A 20,529-nucleotide genomic window follows, 5' to 3' on the forward strand; every position below is an offset into this window, starting at 1 on the left:
GCTTTCTCCTGTCCTCCATTTAGATGAGGAGTCAGTTGCAGATGATCATCTAGTTGCTAATGGCTTAGGTCTTCATTTTTGTAATGTTAGTAGTGGCACTCATCTCTCACCTGAATTCCATGCCTTTAAAGCTGCTGCTGAATGTACACCTGCTGTCTTCAAGCTGTCGACTAGTCAGGCATATAACGCGCCATTCACGCTCCATGAATTGACCTCTGCCATTCGTCTTTGTAAGAACACTTGCGAGGGTCCTGATGACATACACCATAATATGTTCCGTCACCTTTCTCCACAGGCCCTGGCCTTATTATTAGCTATTTATAATCGTATCTGGACAGAGGGTGTTTTTCCTCCCTCTTTTCGTAATGCTGTCTTTCTCCCATTTCTTAAACCAGGAAAGCAAAGCCATGCCCCTCAAATTTATCGCCCCATTGCTCTTACTAGCTGTCTTTGCAAATTGTTCGAGCATATGATAAATCATCATCTTATGTGGCTTCAAGAATCCAAGCAGCTTTTGTCCTTTTCACAGTTTGGTTTTCGAAAAGCTCGCAGCACCTTAACTCCCCTCCTAAATCTAAAGACTTATATCCATTTAGCCTTTGCCACTCGACAATCGACAATCTGTTGTTGCAGTGTTCTTTGACCTTAAGAAGGCTTATGACACAGCCTGGTGCTACCATATTTTACGCACAGTTCGTTCTTATGGTATTGATGGTAACCTTGGTGTTTTCCGAAAGAATTTTCTATCAACTCGTTTCTTTAGAGTCTGTGTTCAGCATACTTATTCAGATCCATTCCCACAATACGAAGGTATTCCCCAAGGCAGTGTTCTTAACACTACTCTTTTTTTATTGGCAATTAATGGGATTGTTTCTTGTCTCACAGTTGGTGTTCGCTCTTCTTTATATGTAGATTATTTTGCAATATATGCTTCAAATTCTGATATCTCCGGCCTTGGTGATCTTATTCAACGAGCAATTTCGGCTGCCTCAGAATGGGTTACTTCTCATGGCTTTCGGTTCTCTCCTCTTAAGTCTCATGCTATTACTTTTACTCGGTCTCATCTTATTTCTCAATCACCTCTTTTTCTTCATGGCTTCCCTTTCCCATACAAAACGTCCGCTTCCTTTCTTGGCCTTCTTTTCGACTCCCATCTTACTTGGAAGGATCATATTGCCTCCTTGAAAATCTCAGCCTTGCAACGCCTCCGTCTCTTACAAACTTTGTCTCACGTGTCCTGGGGTGCTGATCGGACTACTCTCCTTCGTCTCCACATTGTTCTCGTTCTCTCCAAACTTGACTATGCTTGCCAAGTTTATTCTTCCGCTTCAGACACCATCCTCCAACAACTTGATTCTGTGCATCATCACGGTTTGCGTCTGGCTCTTGGGGCCTGTAAGTCCTCCTCAGTTGAGAGTCTGTATGTTGAATCAGGAGTTCCATCACTCTTCCGCCGTCGTGCACTACTCTCTCTTCGTGCCTATGCCAAGTTGCACTGTTTTCCTCATACCCCTTCTCTACTTCCTCCCAGTCCTGACTTAGACATGTTTTCCACTCCTAGGACCAAGCAACCTTTTGCAGTTCGAGCTCGTATTCTCCTCTCACACTCCTCTCTTACTGTTAGTAAAGTTTTCTCTTTTTGCACAAGTCTTTTTCCTCCGTGGCCATTTCTGCGACCCCACGTTTGTCCTTCCATTTCCCCTTACTTCATGTCCAGTTCTCCTTCCTTCATTCTCCGTTCCCAGTTTTCTGACCATCTCTCCCACCATTCCTCTGCAGTACCTATATACACTGATGGTTCAAAAACCTCTGCAGGTATTGGATCTGCGATTCTCTCTCCTAACACATTTTAACATTTTAGCCTTCCTACTTATGCAAGTGTTCTAACAGCAGAGTTATATGCCCTCTTGTTTGCATTGTGATGTATTAGTCATGCCACCTCTCCCTCATTTGCGATATTCTCTGATTCATATAGTGCTCTGTCCCTTCAACAGTCACCGTCTACATCTCACCCTTTAGTCCTTCGTATCTTGGAATGTTTGTTCCGTATCTCCTCTCGTCGTAAAACAGTCCAATTCTGTTGGATCCCAGAACATGTGGGCATCACAGGCAATGAACGTACTGATTAATTGGCTCGCATGGCTGTTACCAGAGATGTCTCTCCTTCCTTACTCACTCCAGTCTTTGACCTTCTTCCTGCTCTGTCTTCCTTCCTTAAACACCGGTGGCAGTCTTGTTGGGACTCTGTCACTAATAATAAACTAAGTGTTGTTAAACCTTTTATTTTCCCCTGGTTGACCCCTTGCCACCGTAATAGAAGGTGGGAGACTGCTTTAACACGTCTTAGAATTGGCCATATTAGACTTACCCACTCTTATTTGATGTCTGGCGGCGGTTACCCTCCCCTTTGTACTCGTTGCAATACCATTCACTCCATACGGCATATTTTCCTCGATTGTCCTCTTTACACTATGCAGCGACGAGTTGCATTTCCTTTTTTGTCTCGCCTCCAACGTCCCTCCCTTCTTGCAGACTTTCTCCGAGAATCACCGTATTTTTCACTCCATAACATCATGTCCTTTATTACCTCTGTTGGTCTTATTTCTGATATCTAATTCTGTTCCTTACTTCAGTAGCCTCATCTGTGATACGATATACTTCTTCCACTGACCCAATTCTTCCACGATGCTGTATCTGTGCTCCCAGCCCACCCAGCGTACACAACTTGTAGCCGATGATCAGGCTTTGTGCTGGATTTTGGCACTAAGTTCCTATTGTTCTTCTTCTTCAGTGTTGCTGAGTTTCCATATTTAGAGTAATGAAGCAGATGTGGTCTCGTCTAACCATGTGATGTGCAAAGCTTACAGCACCCCCACTCTTTCTCTGACTCAATATGGGGGATCCTCCCTCTTACCCCAGGTGGGATTGCGGAACACCCTCCCTCCCCTCCCACCCTTCTTTACACGTCAGTTCACATCAAAACTGTGGACAGTCACAATACTTCATATAAGGGGGATTATTATCCTTAGGAAGAACAGTGTAAAATTTGCCACTAATTCCAGTTGAAATATCAACCTTGCGAAATGGAGCTTACATACAATAAACATCTTTCCTTAACGCAGCTATACTGAGGTTACTTCGCATCGCTCACATGGACTGTTTCAAAGTAAATAATCACAGTCGTGCCACATCACCTCAAACACTCGTGCCCCTATAACACGCGGGAGTGCTGGGAGCTGTACAAGAGTGAACAGAAAATGAATATATATAACAAAAAGGAAACAAATCGGAAAAAGACGAGAACGTGAATATTACATAAAGTGCATCTTACAAGAACCAGAATCCTACAGGAATCAGAGTTAATCTTGAAAGGCTACTGATTTAACATAAACAGAGGATGCTAATATGCCTGTAACCCAAAACCATCTACAAAAATGGATCAAACACTGTAGCTATTATCGCCTGCATTGCCTAACACTCACACACACAAGCACACACACACACACACACACACACACACACACACACACACACACACACACACACACACATACAAAAGATGCAATTGGAATAAACTCTCGTTACAATCTCGGAAAATCCTGGAAACTTACACAACTCACACAAGTAAACTCTTACAAAATATAAAGTATGATTATGAGAGACCAGGGCAGAAACGAATCGGCATGATAGATAAGGAAAGTGGCAGGCGTGTCTATTAGAGGGAGAGAGAAAGTGAGGATTCCTGCCCCATAACCTCGTTATAAGGGCGCAGATCACATCCACGAAATGCCCCTTAACCTATGGCCTGGCAGGGTGTTGGCTGTCTTCCAATCATCCCAGGTCAAGGGCAGTGATTTGTCTCTCACTGGTCCAGCTCTCGTGCCATATGATCTTTGTTAGGATTTTATTCACTCCCTCACTCTCGTCGGATGAACTGGGATTGATCAGGTAAAGATGCTACATTCCATGCGGGCCCAAGGAATTCCAAGCTAGATGTTGGGGAAGAGAATAGTTAATTCAAGAAGAATGGCCAGCTCAGGTCACATGAGATTTGACATCTGGGTCCAGCTTAGCCGGTAGTATTGGTACCCTGGGGAGAACACATGGTGAAACTTTATCTTTCTTTCCTACTATATGTATATATATATATATATATATATATATATATATATATATATATATATATATATATATATATATAAATCCCTCCACTATCTGACGTAATAGAGCCAAAGGCATGTCCGGAAAGTGATCCTGTCCGGATAGTGGGCACCAGCCTCCTGGACTTGTACTTATGGACCCTAACTCAGAAAAACACCTATACAACTCCCTCTGGACATGCATAGCATCTATTTAAGACCCAAATCACACCAATAAGGGACATAAAAGACTGAAATAAATGCAAAAGAACTATAAAATTAGGGTTTAGAGGTGAGTTTATACAATATTAACCCCTTAGCCACGTGGCGTCACTTTCGTGACGCTCGGCCACAATGGATCATAACACGGGGCGTCACTTTTGTGATTCTGTATTATTTTGAATTATCCCGAGCTCTCAAGTGGTGGCTTGTATCATCTATCAGTACTGCCAATGTCCAACACTAATCAGCACTCCAAATCTCATCTGTACTCCCATCCATTGTTGACATTTAGCGATTTTACCCCCTTCGTGACTCCACTCCCTACCTGCCCTCCATTACCCTGTCCTCTCACCTCCCACGCCGTGCTGTGCTAAGCAAATTTCCCCCGGATTTTTCCACAGATTTCATCCATTTATATAAGCGCTATGCGCTATACTTATACAAAATAATATATACCAAAAAAAAAAATCAGGTAAGTGATAGTGTTATACACCAGGAATTGGCTAATTATCACCTGACAACACCTCACGTGCATTCATTCGCTACATTACCACGGTAATTTCCCCTTTAAATTATGCCTTGTAATCAATGTCTGTAATAAAAATATATATCAGAAAGGAAGGGAGAAGCCTAAGTGACATTTACATTCACCTGGAACTGCCTATTTCTTTATGTATTGCCGAGATTTTCGACCTATAAAAAATTAGCATGTAAGTTAGCAGCAGTCAGCCTGAGTGTCATTGTCAACCCTTCCCTTCTCAGATAAGCCGTGGCATTTAGTTCCTTGTCCTCCGCTGTAGTGAAACCATGTTGCACTCGCGCCCCGCCATTCCTGCCACTTCTGCGCCCATTGCAAAGGGCCCCGTGACCTCTACCCCTAAGAAAAGTAGTGAGGGAAGCAGGAAAGGCCTTAGTGACTGCAGTGGCACGTGAACTTGCAGAATTGTCCATGGTGATGATGGACAGTGATTTTGATGATTCGGGTGAATTGTGTGATGAGCCGGGTGAGGTTATCATGCCAGAAACTGCTACAACGAGTGCTTCAGTGTCGGAAGTAGTCTCTAGCTCCAAGGGAAAGGAGCCTTTAGTGCAGCAAGGTAAGGAACTTGGGAAGGGAGTGAAAAGGCGGCATGTTAGCCACAGAACAATGTCCCCACATGACCCAGCCCGCTATGAGTCATGAGTGCACTCATCTCCCCGTTCCCCAAGCCCCACTTGACTCATTTCTTCATCATCGTCAGCTGAGTTATCTCCGGAGTCTTCGTCGTCGGAGTCACCACCAGCATCAACAGTGAAGGCAGGCCATAGAGGAAGAGGTAAATCAAGGACAGTGAAAAGTAGTGTAGCTAGTTGGGTAAGGGCTGCTAGTGCTGTACGGCAACCCAGGGTCAGTGCGAGTGACCTTGAATGAGATAAATCTGCCTCACAGCCAACCTCCACCACCACCACCACCACCACCCGCCCTACACCGCCACGACAGGAATCCTGGACGCCTTCGCGTGGACAGAAGGGCCAGATTTTGTGCCTGAAAATTTAGTATTTGATGAGAGCTCCTCAGGAGTTCAGCCTGCCTTCACTATTGACGAAAATGCTGAGTGTGTGGACTACCTTTTGGCCTTCCTAGATGACGAAGTCATGCAGCACATATGTGATGAGACCAACAGGTATGAATCACAACGTGCTGCAAGTGGTACAGGTGCTGCCAAGATGCAACAGTGGTCCATGCTGGGAGTGCAGGAGCTGTATGTGTTCTTTGCCCTCATGCTTCTCATGCCACACTCCAAGAAGCATGAGTTGGAAGAATACTGGTCCATGGACCCCTTACTACCCTCACCCACCTTCAATAAGTACATGGCCAGAGATCGCTTCCGGAACATCATGGGAAACCTGCATTTTGCCGACAACGATGTACCTTCCCAAACCGACCCACTCTGGAAGATCCGGGAGATTCTGAGCAGAATGAAGGATAAGTTTATGTCTTTCTTCCACCCCTTTCAGAAGGTTGTCATTGATGAATCCTTGGTTTTGTTCAGAGGATGTCTTCGGTTTGTTCAGTACATTCCAAGCAAACGCCATCGCTTTGGAATTAAGTTCTTTGTACTGTGCGACTGTAATACGGGGTACATCCTTGACTTCGTCATATATTCAGCCAGCACTGTCGATCTGGATAAAGCACACCCCCTTGGCTTCTCAGGCTGTGTAGTGAAAGTGCTCCTAGAAAAGTATTTTGGTGGGAATCATGTGCTGTATACAGACAACTACCATACAGCACCGAGACTTGCCAAATACCTTTCTGAGCACGGCATTGTCTCCTGCGGCACTGTGAAAAGTAATCGTGCCCACTTCCCCAAATTCCCAGAGGCAGGAACCTCGCAGCGAGGAGACGTGCACCTACCCAAGTCTGAGAAGATGTTGGCAATACGGTGGCATGACAAGAGGGTCGTGCACATGCTCACCACCGTACATAAGGGGGAGATGAGAGACAGTGGGAAGGTCGACCGTAGGACAGGCGAACCTGTGATGAAACATGATGCTGTGTTGGACTATAATATCAACATGTGGCTGGTGGACAAGTCCGACATGATGATTGGTGAGATCGACTGCCTCAGGAAGAATACTAGGTGGTATAGGAAAGTTTTTCTGCACCTCATAGATATGACGATGCTGAACGCCTTCATCCTGTACAAGATGAAGGTCAAGCCACCCAAGTCCTTCTCCCTGAGGTTGTTCACCAGGACTTGTGTCCAGCAGCTGCTGGAAAGATATGGTAGGGTGACAGCAGCAACTCCAAGGCGCCATCCAGTAACACTTCCCGACCGACTTGAGCAGAGGGCGTATATGGATCGGCACAGACTTAAGCTTATGCCTGCCACAGGGAAAAGGAAGGCTGCGATTCGCAGGTGTCAGGTGTGTGCACCTACCACCCGCCACACACCTGAGCACAAACGCACCTCTTGGCAGTGCGCTGAGTGCCAGGTTCCCCTCTGTGTTACCTGCTTCTTCGATTACCACAGCCAGAAGCAGTTCTAACAGTGCAAGTGTGAAAGCAGAATAATTTGGAAATAATGTGTAAATAATGTGTAAATAGCAAGTGAAAGCAATGGATGTTCAGTACATATGATTGAACAGTGTATTATAGTTTTAGCTTACTGAAAGTGAGAGTGAATAACATAGTGTAAGTAAAATAGAAGGGTAAATATTGAAGATAGAATAGAAAATGTAAATAGTAATGTAAGTAATTAGTAATATAAGAATATGAGTACAAATAATTTATGTTATAACAGTGAAAGTGAATCTGTGGCTCTCTACGTATTTTACTGAATGAAAAATTGAATGACTTCAGTGACAATAAACTAATACGACTGAAGGAAACTTATGGAGAAAGACTCCAGATATATATAAGTGTGATATAGTAATAGAAATATAAAGTGTGAGGGGTTTTATGAATAATAAATGACAGAGTACCAAGAGCGAACTAGCGCAAGTGCGACGATCAGACGCGCTCGTAATTTCCATTGCTTTCACAATGTTTTTTTTTTGTAGTATGGATCCCAAACTACTTGAAAATCATAGAGTAGTGTTTATAGTGTTTATATCTGGCTGTGGTAATCATATTATGGGTTGTCGGGAAGTGTAAAGTGGAGACTTCGTTACGCAACTTCAGAGGTCTCCACAAGTCCTACGGTAACGACGAAGGCTCAACAAACATTCCAGGAGAAAGCTGAATGTATGTGCCATAAGCATATGTAATTTTAATATTCTAGGACTAATAGCTGATTTTTTGCAAATATTTTTTGAGAGTCTCTCGGAGCCCGAATAACCCCGCGGGACACGCAAAACATAGGTAAACATGCCCGCGGTGCAGGGGTTAAACATTCTGGGTACTTAGAACAAGTCCCTGGCTCCTGGACTGGTACTTATGGACCCTAACTCAGAGAAATACCTCCCTACTGCACATGCATAGCACCTAATACCCTATTCACACCAATAAGGAACATAAAAGAGTGAAATGAGGTTTTAGAGGTAAGTACAGTATGGAAAATACAGTACAGTACAATATGAAACATTCTGGCTACTTACAGCAAGTCCCTGCCCATCTCGATGAATAACCGCCTCCTCTCAGACTCTGACAGTAAGAAGGATTTCCTGAAGCACTTGCAGTACACTGTTCATGAAGTCTTGCACAGAACTTAAGTCATTTGCACTCAGAATTTCATTCTCTTAACACTGCGCACTCTTGTCTTACTTGCGCTCAATTATACCTTAATGAAATAAGTGTTGCACTCTGCACTTTAGGTCTTTCCACCCTTAAAACCATTTTGTAAACAAAACACACTAAAGTTTATTTATGTTAAATTTACAGTCCATTAAATCTTTGTCTTTTCACTCAGAACTCAAATTCCTTAACACTATGCACTATTTTTTTCACTGCACAACACAGTAAATTCCCGTGTGGTCTATACTCCTTTCGCAGCAAGAAGTCCGTTCAGGGTGTGGCAGAAGTTGGAATTTCCCTGAGTGCGACGTTGCCAATTTGACCACCAATCATCGGATTATCACTCTGTCTTCCTACCTACCCCCATCCCATCTGTCTCTCTCTCTCTCTCTCTCTCTCTTTATATATATATATATATATATATATATATATATATATATATATAGATAGATAGATAGATATTGTATATATTTTATAATTATTTTCAACTTTTTTTCCACACCACCTGTGAGGTAAAACTCTAGGCGCGTTTTATTTTTAAGACGTTTTCCCTGTAGGCCTAATCCTCTCTCTGATCTTTAATCATAATCTTCTTCGTCATCAGAACTTTCTGTTATATTGACGACGAATGACTCTACGAAATGTTCAGCTGCTATGTCTTGTTGTGCATCTTCATCTTGTACTTGTTCGGCATGTCGCACTACTTCCATCCAACTTTGTGGTGTGATAAGACTCAGAGCCTCTTTGACAAGAACTTTAAGGTTAGCCATTATAAAGGTGTTCTTCTTGGCTGTATGAGTCTTCACCTGAGCCCAAATGAGCTCAATCGAGTTATATTGACAGTGGTATGGTGGTAATCTCAAAACCAGATGCCCTGCTTCTTCCGCAATCTTGTCGATTACGTAGGTTGTTGTGATATCCAACTTCTTGGCAAGCTCATGCAGGTCTGCTTTAGATAAGTTATCTTGGGGCTACACTCCCTTCTTTATCAGCCAATCCCGCAAGTCCGATTTTCTCCATGATGAAGTAGGAATTTTTTCAAGCTTGACAGAATGATAGGAAGCGTTATCCATCACGATTACCGAGTTTGGTGAAATGTATGGAAGCAACTGATTCCTGAACCATTCCTCAAAAAGTGTTGAGTTCATCTGGTTATGACAATCCCCGTCGTTTTTGGCTTGGAACACTAACTCAGCGTTGTCTACAAAGCCATTTTTCGTTCCAGCATGAAGAATGATCAGACGACTTCCTTTTCCTGTTGGCTGTCGTACTCCAGTAGCTTGTGGTGATGTGGTGTCTGTCCAACATTTTCCAACCGTGTAATTTTGGTTCACCCAAGTCTCGTCCAGATACACGATATTATGGGAGGACTGTCTTACTTGCTTTATTTCTGGCAAAAACTTTGTGCGAGCAGCCACAACATCATTCCTCTCCATAAGGAATTTGCTGCCATTAACTTTGGCATATTTGAAGCCAATCTTCTGCAGAATCTTGTGAAGGGAGGTTATGCCGCCACTGAAGGATATTTTTGCCTTAAGGTCTTCTTGAATTCTTTGCAGAGTTGGGATTTCATGCCTTTCATAAAATCCCAAGACTATTCTTCTTATTGCACATTTATCAAAATAGTCAAGACTCGTAACAGGTGCAGCACATTTCCTCTTCCGTGGTGATAAAAACATAGGCCATTCTGGTGACGTCAGTGTTGGTTTCGAGCAAATTCGTTGAACTGTTTTCTCGGAAACGTTGGTGGCTTTCTCAGTGCGAGCAGATGCTTTTGAAGGCGGGATTATAAATCCATTGCAAGCCTTTTCTTCTGAGAAATACTTGTTAACGTTGTATATCAACTTTTCCCTGCTATGCAGCACTCTCGAGCGGGAGCGGGTGGGAGTTGTGGGACCTTCCATCCTGGGTGGTGGCTAGACAGGGAGTGACCCTGGGTCCCTCGCCGACCTCGGCGTGGCAACATGGGAAAAAAGCGCTGCCACGTGTCATAGAATTCATTCAAATCGTTGTTATAATTCTAAAAAGTGATACTCAGTGTACTATATAGCTTCCTTTACTATATACGGAATATGAAAAACAATTTCAATAGCACATAGGTGGGAAATAAGAGAGAGAGAGGCATGTACTAGGTTGATTTTGCAGCATCGCTAGAGGTGATTCACCAGGTGGGCCCCACCCTGAACGGACTTCTTGCGGTGAAAGGACTATAGTGGAGAAGTTCTTGGCATCTAATCACTGTCAGAGTCTGAAAGTAGCACATGCAGGTGACCTAGGGGTGCGTCACTGGGTCGTGGTGATGGTGTACCCACTGTAGACGACTCTGAAGATAGGGGCAAACTCACGTCGAGCGGTGACTCCACCGTGGCTGAGGTGCTGGGCTGTGGCTCGGAGCATGAGGGCCTGTCTTGGGGAGGCAAGGGAGTGGAGCCAGGGCTGGGCACAGCGGGGGTCACGGGCCTGAAAAAGCTGTCAATCGTTGATTGACGCAAGGAATGATGATTCTGATGATTAATGATGCGCTGCCTGAAAGCACGCACTTCCTCCACAAGTCCCAAGGGCCCCATCTCCCTGTTGCAGTTCAGGTGTTCCAGGTAGTCCAGAACGAACTCTAGGTGTTCCCGGAGTGCGCTCAGCTTGGGAATGGCTGGAGTAGTGTCATGCTGAGAGGAGTCTGCATCATTGTTGCCATCCTCGTCGGAATCTTCAAGCTGGGTACTGACACCTGCAACTGAAGATGCAATCTCGATATCAGACAGGGTCTGATACCCAGGATCGCCCTCATCGTCATCCAACCACTCACGCACTTCGTCCACATCAACATCGTCTCCGTGTGCACATAGACTTGCATGGAAGTCATCCACATCGAAACTTAGGAAATCGTGCTCCACATCCATTCCGAGAAGCAGACAAGACCAACCATTTTCTAGAGTCTTGACAGGGACTTCCTTCCATGCACTGGCCCAGTTGTAAATGGCAGACTTGATGTTGTAGTGGTGAAGGTTTTCCAAAGTCCGCTGGCCTCACGTGTCCCGTCCCTCACTGCGCTCGTCCTCATCCTCGAGAACAACCATCACCTTGTCCAGGAACTTCCGTTGGTATAGCCGCTTCGTTGCCACGATCACTCCTTGGTCCATTGGTTGAATGAGAGCAGTAGTATTAGGTGGGAGAAACATGCACCTAATGCGGCCATTCTCAGCCACCAAGTCCTTGTCGCACGGGTGGGCAGGTGCATTGTCGAGGAGAAGGAGGGCCTTTACCTGGTCACGTGGGATTCCCAGTTTCTCCGTCTGGTAATGTATGACCTCCTTGATGAAATGGTGGTGGAACCAGTCTTTGAAGATGTGGCCTGTGAACCATGCCTTCAAGGAATGGTACCAAATGACAGGAAGGACATCCATCACCCCACGAAGACACCGAGGATGCTTTGCACGGCCAACAGTAACGGGCTTAAGCCGGTGCATGCCGTTAGCATTAGCACAACACAAAGCAGATATCCTTTGCTTCGAGAGCTTGCAGCCAGGTACACGCTTCTCCATCTCCTCGGCTAGAGTGTTAATAGGCAAAGAGCGATAGAATAAACCAGCTTTGTCAGCGTTGTAGACTTGATCGAGAGTGAGGCCCTCCCTGTCGATCAAGCCCTTCGCCTTGTGCCGAAACTCCTCTACTCCATCCTCGTTAGTGTCCAAAGCTTCGCAATGAGACTTACGGTTGGTGAGGCCATGTCGTAACTTGAAAGCAAAGAGCCAACCCTTGGATGCCTTGAAGTCTAGGGCGTCGTGAAGCCTCGCAAACTTCTCAACAGCAGCCTTCAGCTCTGTCCCACACACCATCACACCAGCAGCATGTTGCTGTCGATACCAAATCAACGTGGAGTGGTCAACTTCAGCATACTTGGGAGCAAACATCATCTTCCTCTCGACGTTGAGTTTGCTTTTCAACGAGAAGTCAGCCGTGTACTGCATGAGTTTGTCTCGGGATCTCTTAATATCAAACGAAGTAGATCAGGCCAGGTTGAACTCACGAAGGATGCGTGACAAAGACCATCCAGCATCCACTTTCTCCAATATCTCCTTCTTCTTCTCCAGAGTCAAAACCACTCTCTTCCTCTTCTCAGGCGGCTGGGCCATCATCACACACACGAAGGAGAGGCACGAGAGCAGAAGGATCTCCTGCAGCAGGTAAGGCTCCACCACAAAAGCGAGCACGTGGGCAGCCATGACAACGATCATGCACTTGCGACAAGAGACAGGCGGTAAGTGGGGAGGATGCAGGGGCGCTCTAGCGGACGTCGGAGGAATGACGCACCAAAACAAAGCTGTCTCCCACCGCACATGCCAAGTTCAAATTACGGGCAGGAAAAAGTCGGATTTTTTTCTAATTTTTTGCGGTTTTCGGCTGTCACGACGTAATTTCAGAGGGAGCTTTAACCAAATATTCTCAGAGCTCGAGACAGAAAATGAAAAAGACTTTGAAAACTACACTAGAATGATGATAAGTGTATTTTATGATTTACTTAAGAAAACAGAGCCACACATTTCTAACAAGGATACTCATTTTCGTGATGGCATCTCAGCAGGAACTCTTCTTAAACTCTTGTACTTATTAAGTTATTGTTCTTGTAATGCTTGTTTTTCACCTGCCAGATACATGGATCCATCTTCAGCAGTTCCATAAAATGTAGGGTTGTGCCCCTTGACCATTCAGTACCTGAACTTTCCTCTACCATTGCATTCAACTAAAAAAAAAAAAAAAAACGGGAACAATATACCTGTTGTCCGTGGAAACTAGATGGCTGCTGAGTGTATTGTGGTGCTCGCTCTCACCAAGAAATGCTCCTTGGCCTGATTTGCCAGAAGCGTGCGGAACACACCCTCCGTGGCACGAAAACCTGAGTTGGGCAACATGACGCAATAAGCTTGCAGCATGACCCCATGTGTTAACTGGACTTAACTCTTGCTGTTTATTATGACGGTATAGTGGCGATAGTAACAATAGTGACGCGATATTTCCAATTTTCCTATTGGAAGGAAGTGTTGACACCAGCCTTTTTATTTATTTATTTATTTTTTTTCTAAGATGAGCATATGCAGTGGGCATTTTGAGAATGTTGATTTTTAAAAATGTCCATTATTGTTTTTCATGCTGCGTGTATTTTAGATTTTAGGGAATATGAATATTCTGATTTAATCACCAACGACTCCTTTGCTAACCTGTATCATATTTTAATGCATATCTCCTGTGATGTATATTTGCTTTATCCATGCTTGTGTCACGTATGCCAAATGCATCATGAACAAAGAATGCTCTTAACGCACGATACTGTTTTCCCTCAAGTTTTATCTAATGCACATTTTAGTTTGCACACTGTGAGGTAGGTTATAATCAGTGGGGGGGGGGGTCTGAGGAGCAAAGCCCCTCAGTTAGCTTTCAGCCACTACGGTTAGGCTTCCACTGCTGTTTTTGGTTTTAAATTGTATACAATTGAGTTTGTTTAGTGTGCTCACATCATGTCCAGTCGGTGAGATCGGCAATAACCATGCTGTCGGGGGCGTTCAGGCAGCTTTCTGTAATAGAGCTAAGTAGGTATATTTCGTTTGTTCTCCAATATTTTTTGATTGATAATGAAATGGTAATCACCTGAGATGTATCTAATACTAAAATGATAAAATGATTTTCCTTGAGAGTGAATGTCCATAAGAAAACAGTTCGAATCGCTGCATCACACTCGTTTGTATTTACCCTTTTGTATTTTGTTAAGGCTATTCTAATCACATTCATCTTCATAATTACAATACAGTCATATCTTTTTCAATGTTTTAGCTGATCATGGGTATAAGCAGGGTAATTTATGTGGGGTAGATTGGTAAGAAGGGGTAGAAACAAGAGTTTTGGAAAGTGGCCAGACTGCATTGTACTGTTACACATACAAACATGTTTAAGTAACATGGGTTTGAGTACCAACGCCATTGTCCAGTCAATATCGCCTGTGTTACTCGAAGTTTTACTCCCGTTTCATCATCCCTCAGGACTACTTCCTGACCATCCCCATTTGCTGAACTTTTTCAGTGTTTTAGTGACACAGAGATTAGGCCAGCATGCTCTCCAATACAAGTTTCCCTAGCTACGAGTATCAACACCAAACAACATGCACACGACACACTACACTTCCTTTTAAAAAGAAATGGCGTCTAATAACCAAGCCTCGGAGTCCCCAGGGGGGAACCATAAATGGCCCCACCATTGGCTCTTCTCCCGGTGACGACTCAACGAGCTGCCTGGAACTACTGCCTGACTCACTTCATTTCTGCAACATTCCTGGCCTTTCCTCTAACTTTTCTTCTGTTGAAAACCACCTCTTCTCCTCCAAACCTCACCTTCTTTTCTTAACTGAGACTCAGCTGTCTGAGGCAACTGATAGCAAATCCTTCTCTATATCCTCCTACTTCCTCTATACCAGTGGTTCTCAATTAGTTGTCCATGGACCACTGGTGGTCCACGGTGACTTTTCGGGTGGTCCACAAGACGTTTACTATATTTGGCAATAAACTGGAGATTGATGCATATACTTTTAAATTTATCTAGATTTCGGTACTAAAAATTTTATCAAAATAAATAATTGGCCATTCATTTTATTGTATTATTCCTATTGATTATTCCAGTATGACTGGTACTTACCCAAATCTGTCAACACATGCAGTCAGATGTCTTCTGCCATTTGCATCAGCTTCCATGTATGAGAGCAGATTTTCATGTTTGTTGCACATTAAGTCCAAACAGAGGAATCAGCTTGCAGTGGAAAGCGATATTCATTGTACATTATCAAGTACCACTCCTAACATTGAAAAGCTTTTCAGTGAGAAGAGAATCCAAAAGGCCGGTTGCAAAACAAATTGTTAGTTGTATACTCCAACATAATTTCAAAATTCTTTTTGTTAGAAATAATTTTCACAGCAAAATGTTAGAGAAGTATTCATGTATTTCCTGGAATATATGTTTGGAAGAAATATATTTCAGACCAAAACGTCAGCTGTCTACTATTTTATATCATTCCTCGAAATTCTGTTTGTAAGAAATATATTTCTAACCAAAATGTTTGTTGTCTATGCTTTATTTATCATTACTAAAAAATGAAATGGTCCTCGATATCTTTTTTAATTGGGCTGGTGGTCCATGGCCTGAAACGAGTCGAGAACCACTGCTCTATACTCATTTCAAAGCCAAAGGTGGTTGTTGTGTATATGTATGCAACAACTTATCATGCTCTCGTGATCCTGAACTTGATCCTTCTGAATTCTTTACTCTCTGGCTTCGGCTTTCCTGTCATTCTCTGACTAAATATACTGAACCTGTGCTGTTTACTTATCCCCTAATTCTACTGACTATGAAAAATTCTTCGACTGTCTTACTTCTACGATGGAACACATTGTATCCATTTCCCCTTTCTCTGAAATCTCCCTTCTACTTGTAGGAGATTTCATTGTTCACCACCACCTTTGGCTCTCCTCTCCTTTCACTGATCCACCTGGTGAACAAGCCTACATCTTTTCTATCCTTAATGAGCTAGCGAAGCGTGTACAGCACCCTACCCATATCCCTGACCACCTTGGAGAGAGCTCCAACATACTTGACCTCTTCCTTACAACTAACCCTTCTGTGTACACTGTTAATCTTTCCTCTTGGTTGGGCTCCTCTGATCACAACCTTATTACCTTGACCTGCCCTATTGCTCCGGTGCAGCCTGTGAACCCTCCAAAGAAACGTTGATTGTGGCACTTTTGGGACTGCTGAATGGGAGGCCCTCAGGCAGTACTTCTTTGATTTTCCCTGGAATGATTATTGTTTCCTAGGCCGGGAGCCATCTGAGTGTGCCTTGTGTATTACAGACGTTATTCTCTCGGGCATGGAAGCATGCATTCCTTTCTCGTATACTTTGACTAATGCAAGAAAGTCTTGGTTTAATCACGTTTGTTCTAATGCTGTCCACAACAAGGAGAGGGCATGTAAAAGGTACCAGAGCCAACCCATGCCTGAATCATCTTCTTTATGTTTCTGCCCGGAATCAAGCTAAGTTTCTTCTTCACACTTCTATATATAATTTCACCCATACTAAATGCTATCAATTCTCCAACTCGAATTCTTCCCGCTCCTTCTGGCACCTTGCCAAAAACCTTTCTAACAACTTTACCTCATCATCCTTCCCTCCTCTTTTCTACTCTAATGGGTCTGTAGCTATTTCTTCTACTGATAAAGTAGATCTCTTTGCTCAGACTTTCTCCTCCAGTTCCACGTTTGAGAGTTCTGATGCTGCTCCTCCATCACTTTCCCCCTCTGACTTCCTCATGGCTGACATTAAAATGTCTTCAGCTGATGTATTTTCTGCCATCAATGCCCTCAATATTAACAAGGCATATGGGCCTGGTGGGGTCCCTCCTGTTGTCCTCAATTACTGTGCTTCTGTGCTTACACCCTGCATAGGTAAACTCTTGCGCCTTTGTGTATCAACTTGTCCTGTACCTTTCCTACTTGTTGGAATTTTGCTTTCCTTCAGCCAGTTTCAAAGAAGGGTGACCATTCCCAACCCTCTATCACCCAATTGCTTTAACATCCTGTGTCTCAAAAATTTTTGAGTCTTTTCTTAACAGAAAAATTTTAAAGCATCTTTCCTATCATAACTTTTTTCTGATCGTCAGTATCGGGTTCCATCAGGGACGCTCCACTAGCGATCTTCTTACTACCTATCAGATTCCTGGTCATCCTCCTTTCGGGACTTTGGCGAAAGCTTTGCAATTGCATTTGACATCTCAAAGGCTTTCGATCGAGTTCGGCACAAATCTTTAATTTCCAAACTGTCCTCTTACGGTTTCTATCCTTCTATCTGTGCCTTCATCTCTAGCTTCCTTTCTGATCGTTCTATGGCTGCTGTTGAAGAAGGCCATCGTTCTTCTCCTCGATCTAGCATTAGCAGTGTTCCTCAGGGCTCTGTCTTATCACTAACTCTCTTCCTTTTACCCATCAATGATCTTCTAAGCTGTACATCTAACCCTATCCACTCAAACGCTCATGATTCCACCCTTCACCTTTTCATTTGGTTCCCTCAACGTCCATCCCAACAATTACTTCAACAAACAAGGGATGAGTCTATGGGAAACCCAATGTCTGACTAGGCTCGTATCTCTGACTGAGGTAAAAAAATTTTTGTTCTTTTAAATGGATCAAAAGCTTCCACAGGAGTACCCACTAAGGTTTAACAATATCCAGTTTAATCCTGCATCTTCCTTAAACATACTTGGGGTTTCATTTTCTCGGGATTTATCTTGGAAAGATCATATTACATCTCTTGTAAAATCTGTTTCCAGTAGAGTAGGTGTGCTAAGCCGACTCCGTACCTTCTTTACTCCTGCATAGTTGTTGACTCTATACGCGGGTTTTATTCGCCCCTGTGTAGAGTACAACTTTTATATGTGGGGAGGCTCCCCACCTACAGCTCTTCTTAATAGGGTGGAGTCAAAGGCTCTTTGTCTCATCAACTTTCCTCCTCTTACTGGTTCCCTTCAACCTCTGTCTCTTTGCCACACTGTTGCATCTTTTTATCTCTTTTCCATCGCTACTTCCATGGTCACTGCTCCTCTAAACTGTCTGCTTGCATCCCTCCACCTCTACGATGGACATGTAGTACCCTTCTAGTAACAAACTCTCATCCCTTTTATGTCCAGCTTTCTAATGTTAGAGTTAACCGTTACTCCCAGCCCTTCATTTACAGGTACGCAATAGGTCTACTTTGGAACTTTTTCCCTCTGTCTGTATTTCCTTCTTCATATAATCTCCAGTCTTTCAAAAGCAGTGTGTCCAGGTATCTCGAAATGAACGGATCTTGAATTTGGGTATCTTTCATATTATTATTATTTTTTTTTTCCTTGGAAGGAACGGTTTGTGGGCTCCTGGCCTTTGGTTTCTTCTTCCTTGCATAAATGAATAAATATATATATATATATATATATATATATATATATATATATATATATATATATATTTATATATATATATATATGTACATGAGCCTCTGCGGTACAGTGGTAGAGTGTGCGTTTCGTAGACGGTGATCCAGGGTTCGCGCCCCCCCAAGGTAATAAACTTTGGGAGTGTTCACCCGGCCACGTACTGTTTTGGCGGCCACAAGGGGTGCTGTGATTGAACCAGTGTCGCCTGCTATAAAGTATGCTTGCACCCAGTCGGCTTGTGCAGGCCGATTACACTTGGTTCACAGACTACACACACATATCCAAAGCCTCTCCAACACTGTAATTACACATACAAGCACTTCTCACCCTACATACAATCTCTATCAGACAGCCTAAGCCACTTGGTAGAGATACATTGGCTGTATCGTCCTGACTTTGGTCGGGATAGGCTGGTCCTGCAGTGGATACTCAAACGGCTGATGATGATATGTATGTACACACACACACACACACACACACACAGACGGATGCACGTGGATATACTGTGTATGTATATATATATATATATATATATATATATATATATATATATATATATATATATATAGCCCGACGCCCTAATCCCGCAAAGGGTGGCCGCAGACAAAACGCCTCCAAGTCGCTCTGTCACCCACCATTTGACTACCCTCCCCCCAACTCACTCCGACCCTCCCTCATATACCTCTCAACTCGATCCCTCCACCTTATTCTCGGTCTACCCCTCCCTCTCCCTCCCTCCATCTCACGTACATACACCCTCTTAGTCAGTCTTTCATTCTCCATTCTCTCCACATGTCCAAACCACCTCAGTGTATTTCTCCTAGTCTTTTCAGCCACATCCACATCCACCCCACAACGTTCATTCACTTCTTCATTCGTCAACCTGTCCCTCCATGTCACTCCACATGCACCTCTCAAATAACTCATTTCCACTGCTCTCACTCTTGACTTGTTCCCCTCTTGCAAGGTCCATGCCTCGCTTCCATACATCAGGGTAGGGATCACAATACTATCATGCAGTGACTTCTTAACTTTCATACTCACCTCCCTATTACTCATCACTGCTTCCAGTGAACCAACAACCTTCCTTCCCTGCTGTACCCTTGCACACACTTCATCCCCCAAAGTTCCATCCATACTCATCACACTACCCAAGTACTTGAATGCACTCACATTCTCCATATCCTTACCATCCAACCTCACTGTACATTCTGTGACTTCATTCCTCTCAAACACCATAACTTTACTCTTGTTTACGTTAACTTTCAGATTCCTCTTCCTACACACTGTCCCAAACTCATTCACCAAACCTTGCAACTCCCATTCATCTTCACTCAACAATACTGTATCATCAGCAAACAGCAACACCGGAATCTTCCACATCTCACCCTCAGTCATTAGAGTCACCCCCACATCCACTGCCCTACCCTGCACCTCCTTTACAACCCCATCCATATATATATTAAACAGCCATGGAGACATCACACAACCCTGTTTCAGTCCCACACTGAGATCAAAGAACTCACCCAGCTCACCTTCAACTCGCACCGTAGCCCTAGCTCCTTCGTACAGCACTCAACTATTTCCCCTCCACTCCATATATTCTTAATACCTTCCACATACCTTGCCTATCTGTTCTGCCATAAACTTTCTCCAAGTCCATGAAGGCAGCATTCACTTTCTTTCCCTTCTCTAGATAATTCTCCACTAAACATCTTAGAACAAATATCCGATCTACACTCCCGTTTCCCTTCCTAAATCCCTCTTGTTCTTCTCCAACTAGCTGCTCTGTCATGTGCCTAACCCTATCAATGAGTATTCTACCATATATTTTTCCAGTCGCACTAAGAAGGCAAATACCCCTATGGTTACCACATACTTCTCTCTCCCCCTTTCCTTTGTATAAAGGAACAATTATACCTGATTTCCAATCCTCTGGAACCCTACCCTC

At 43.7% G+C, this 20,529-nt stretch overlaps 1 protein-coding gene and 1 pseudogene across 1 annotated transcript in view; one reads left to right on the top strand and one right to left on the bottom strand.

Annotated features, from left to right (window-relative positions):
* The window catches only part of LOC145414627 (uncharacterized), a 430,867-nt gene that overhangs the window by 224,175 nt on the left and 186,163 nt on the right, over positions 1-20,529 (top strand). The gene's annotated exons all lie outside the window — the stretch shown is intronic.
* LOC145414528 (uncharacterized) lies at positions 9,156-9,725 on the bottom strand (annotated as a pseudogene).

Source organism: Coenobita brevimanus, chromosome 100, assembly GCF_032717465.1.
Source record: "Coenobita brevimanus isolate Jiangsu-jjx chromosome 100, ASM3271746v2, whole genome shotgun sequence".
In the NCBI taxonomy this organism is placed as follows: domain Eukaryota; kingdom Metazoa; phylum Arthropoda; class Malacostraca; order Decapoda; family Coenobitidae; genus Coenobita; species Coenobita brevimanus.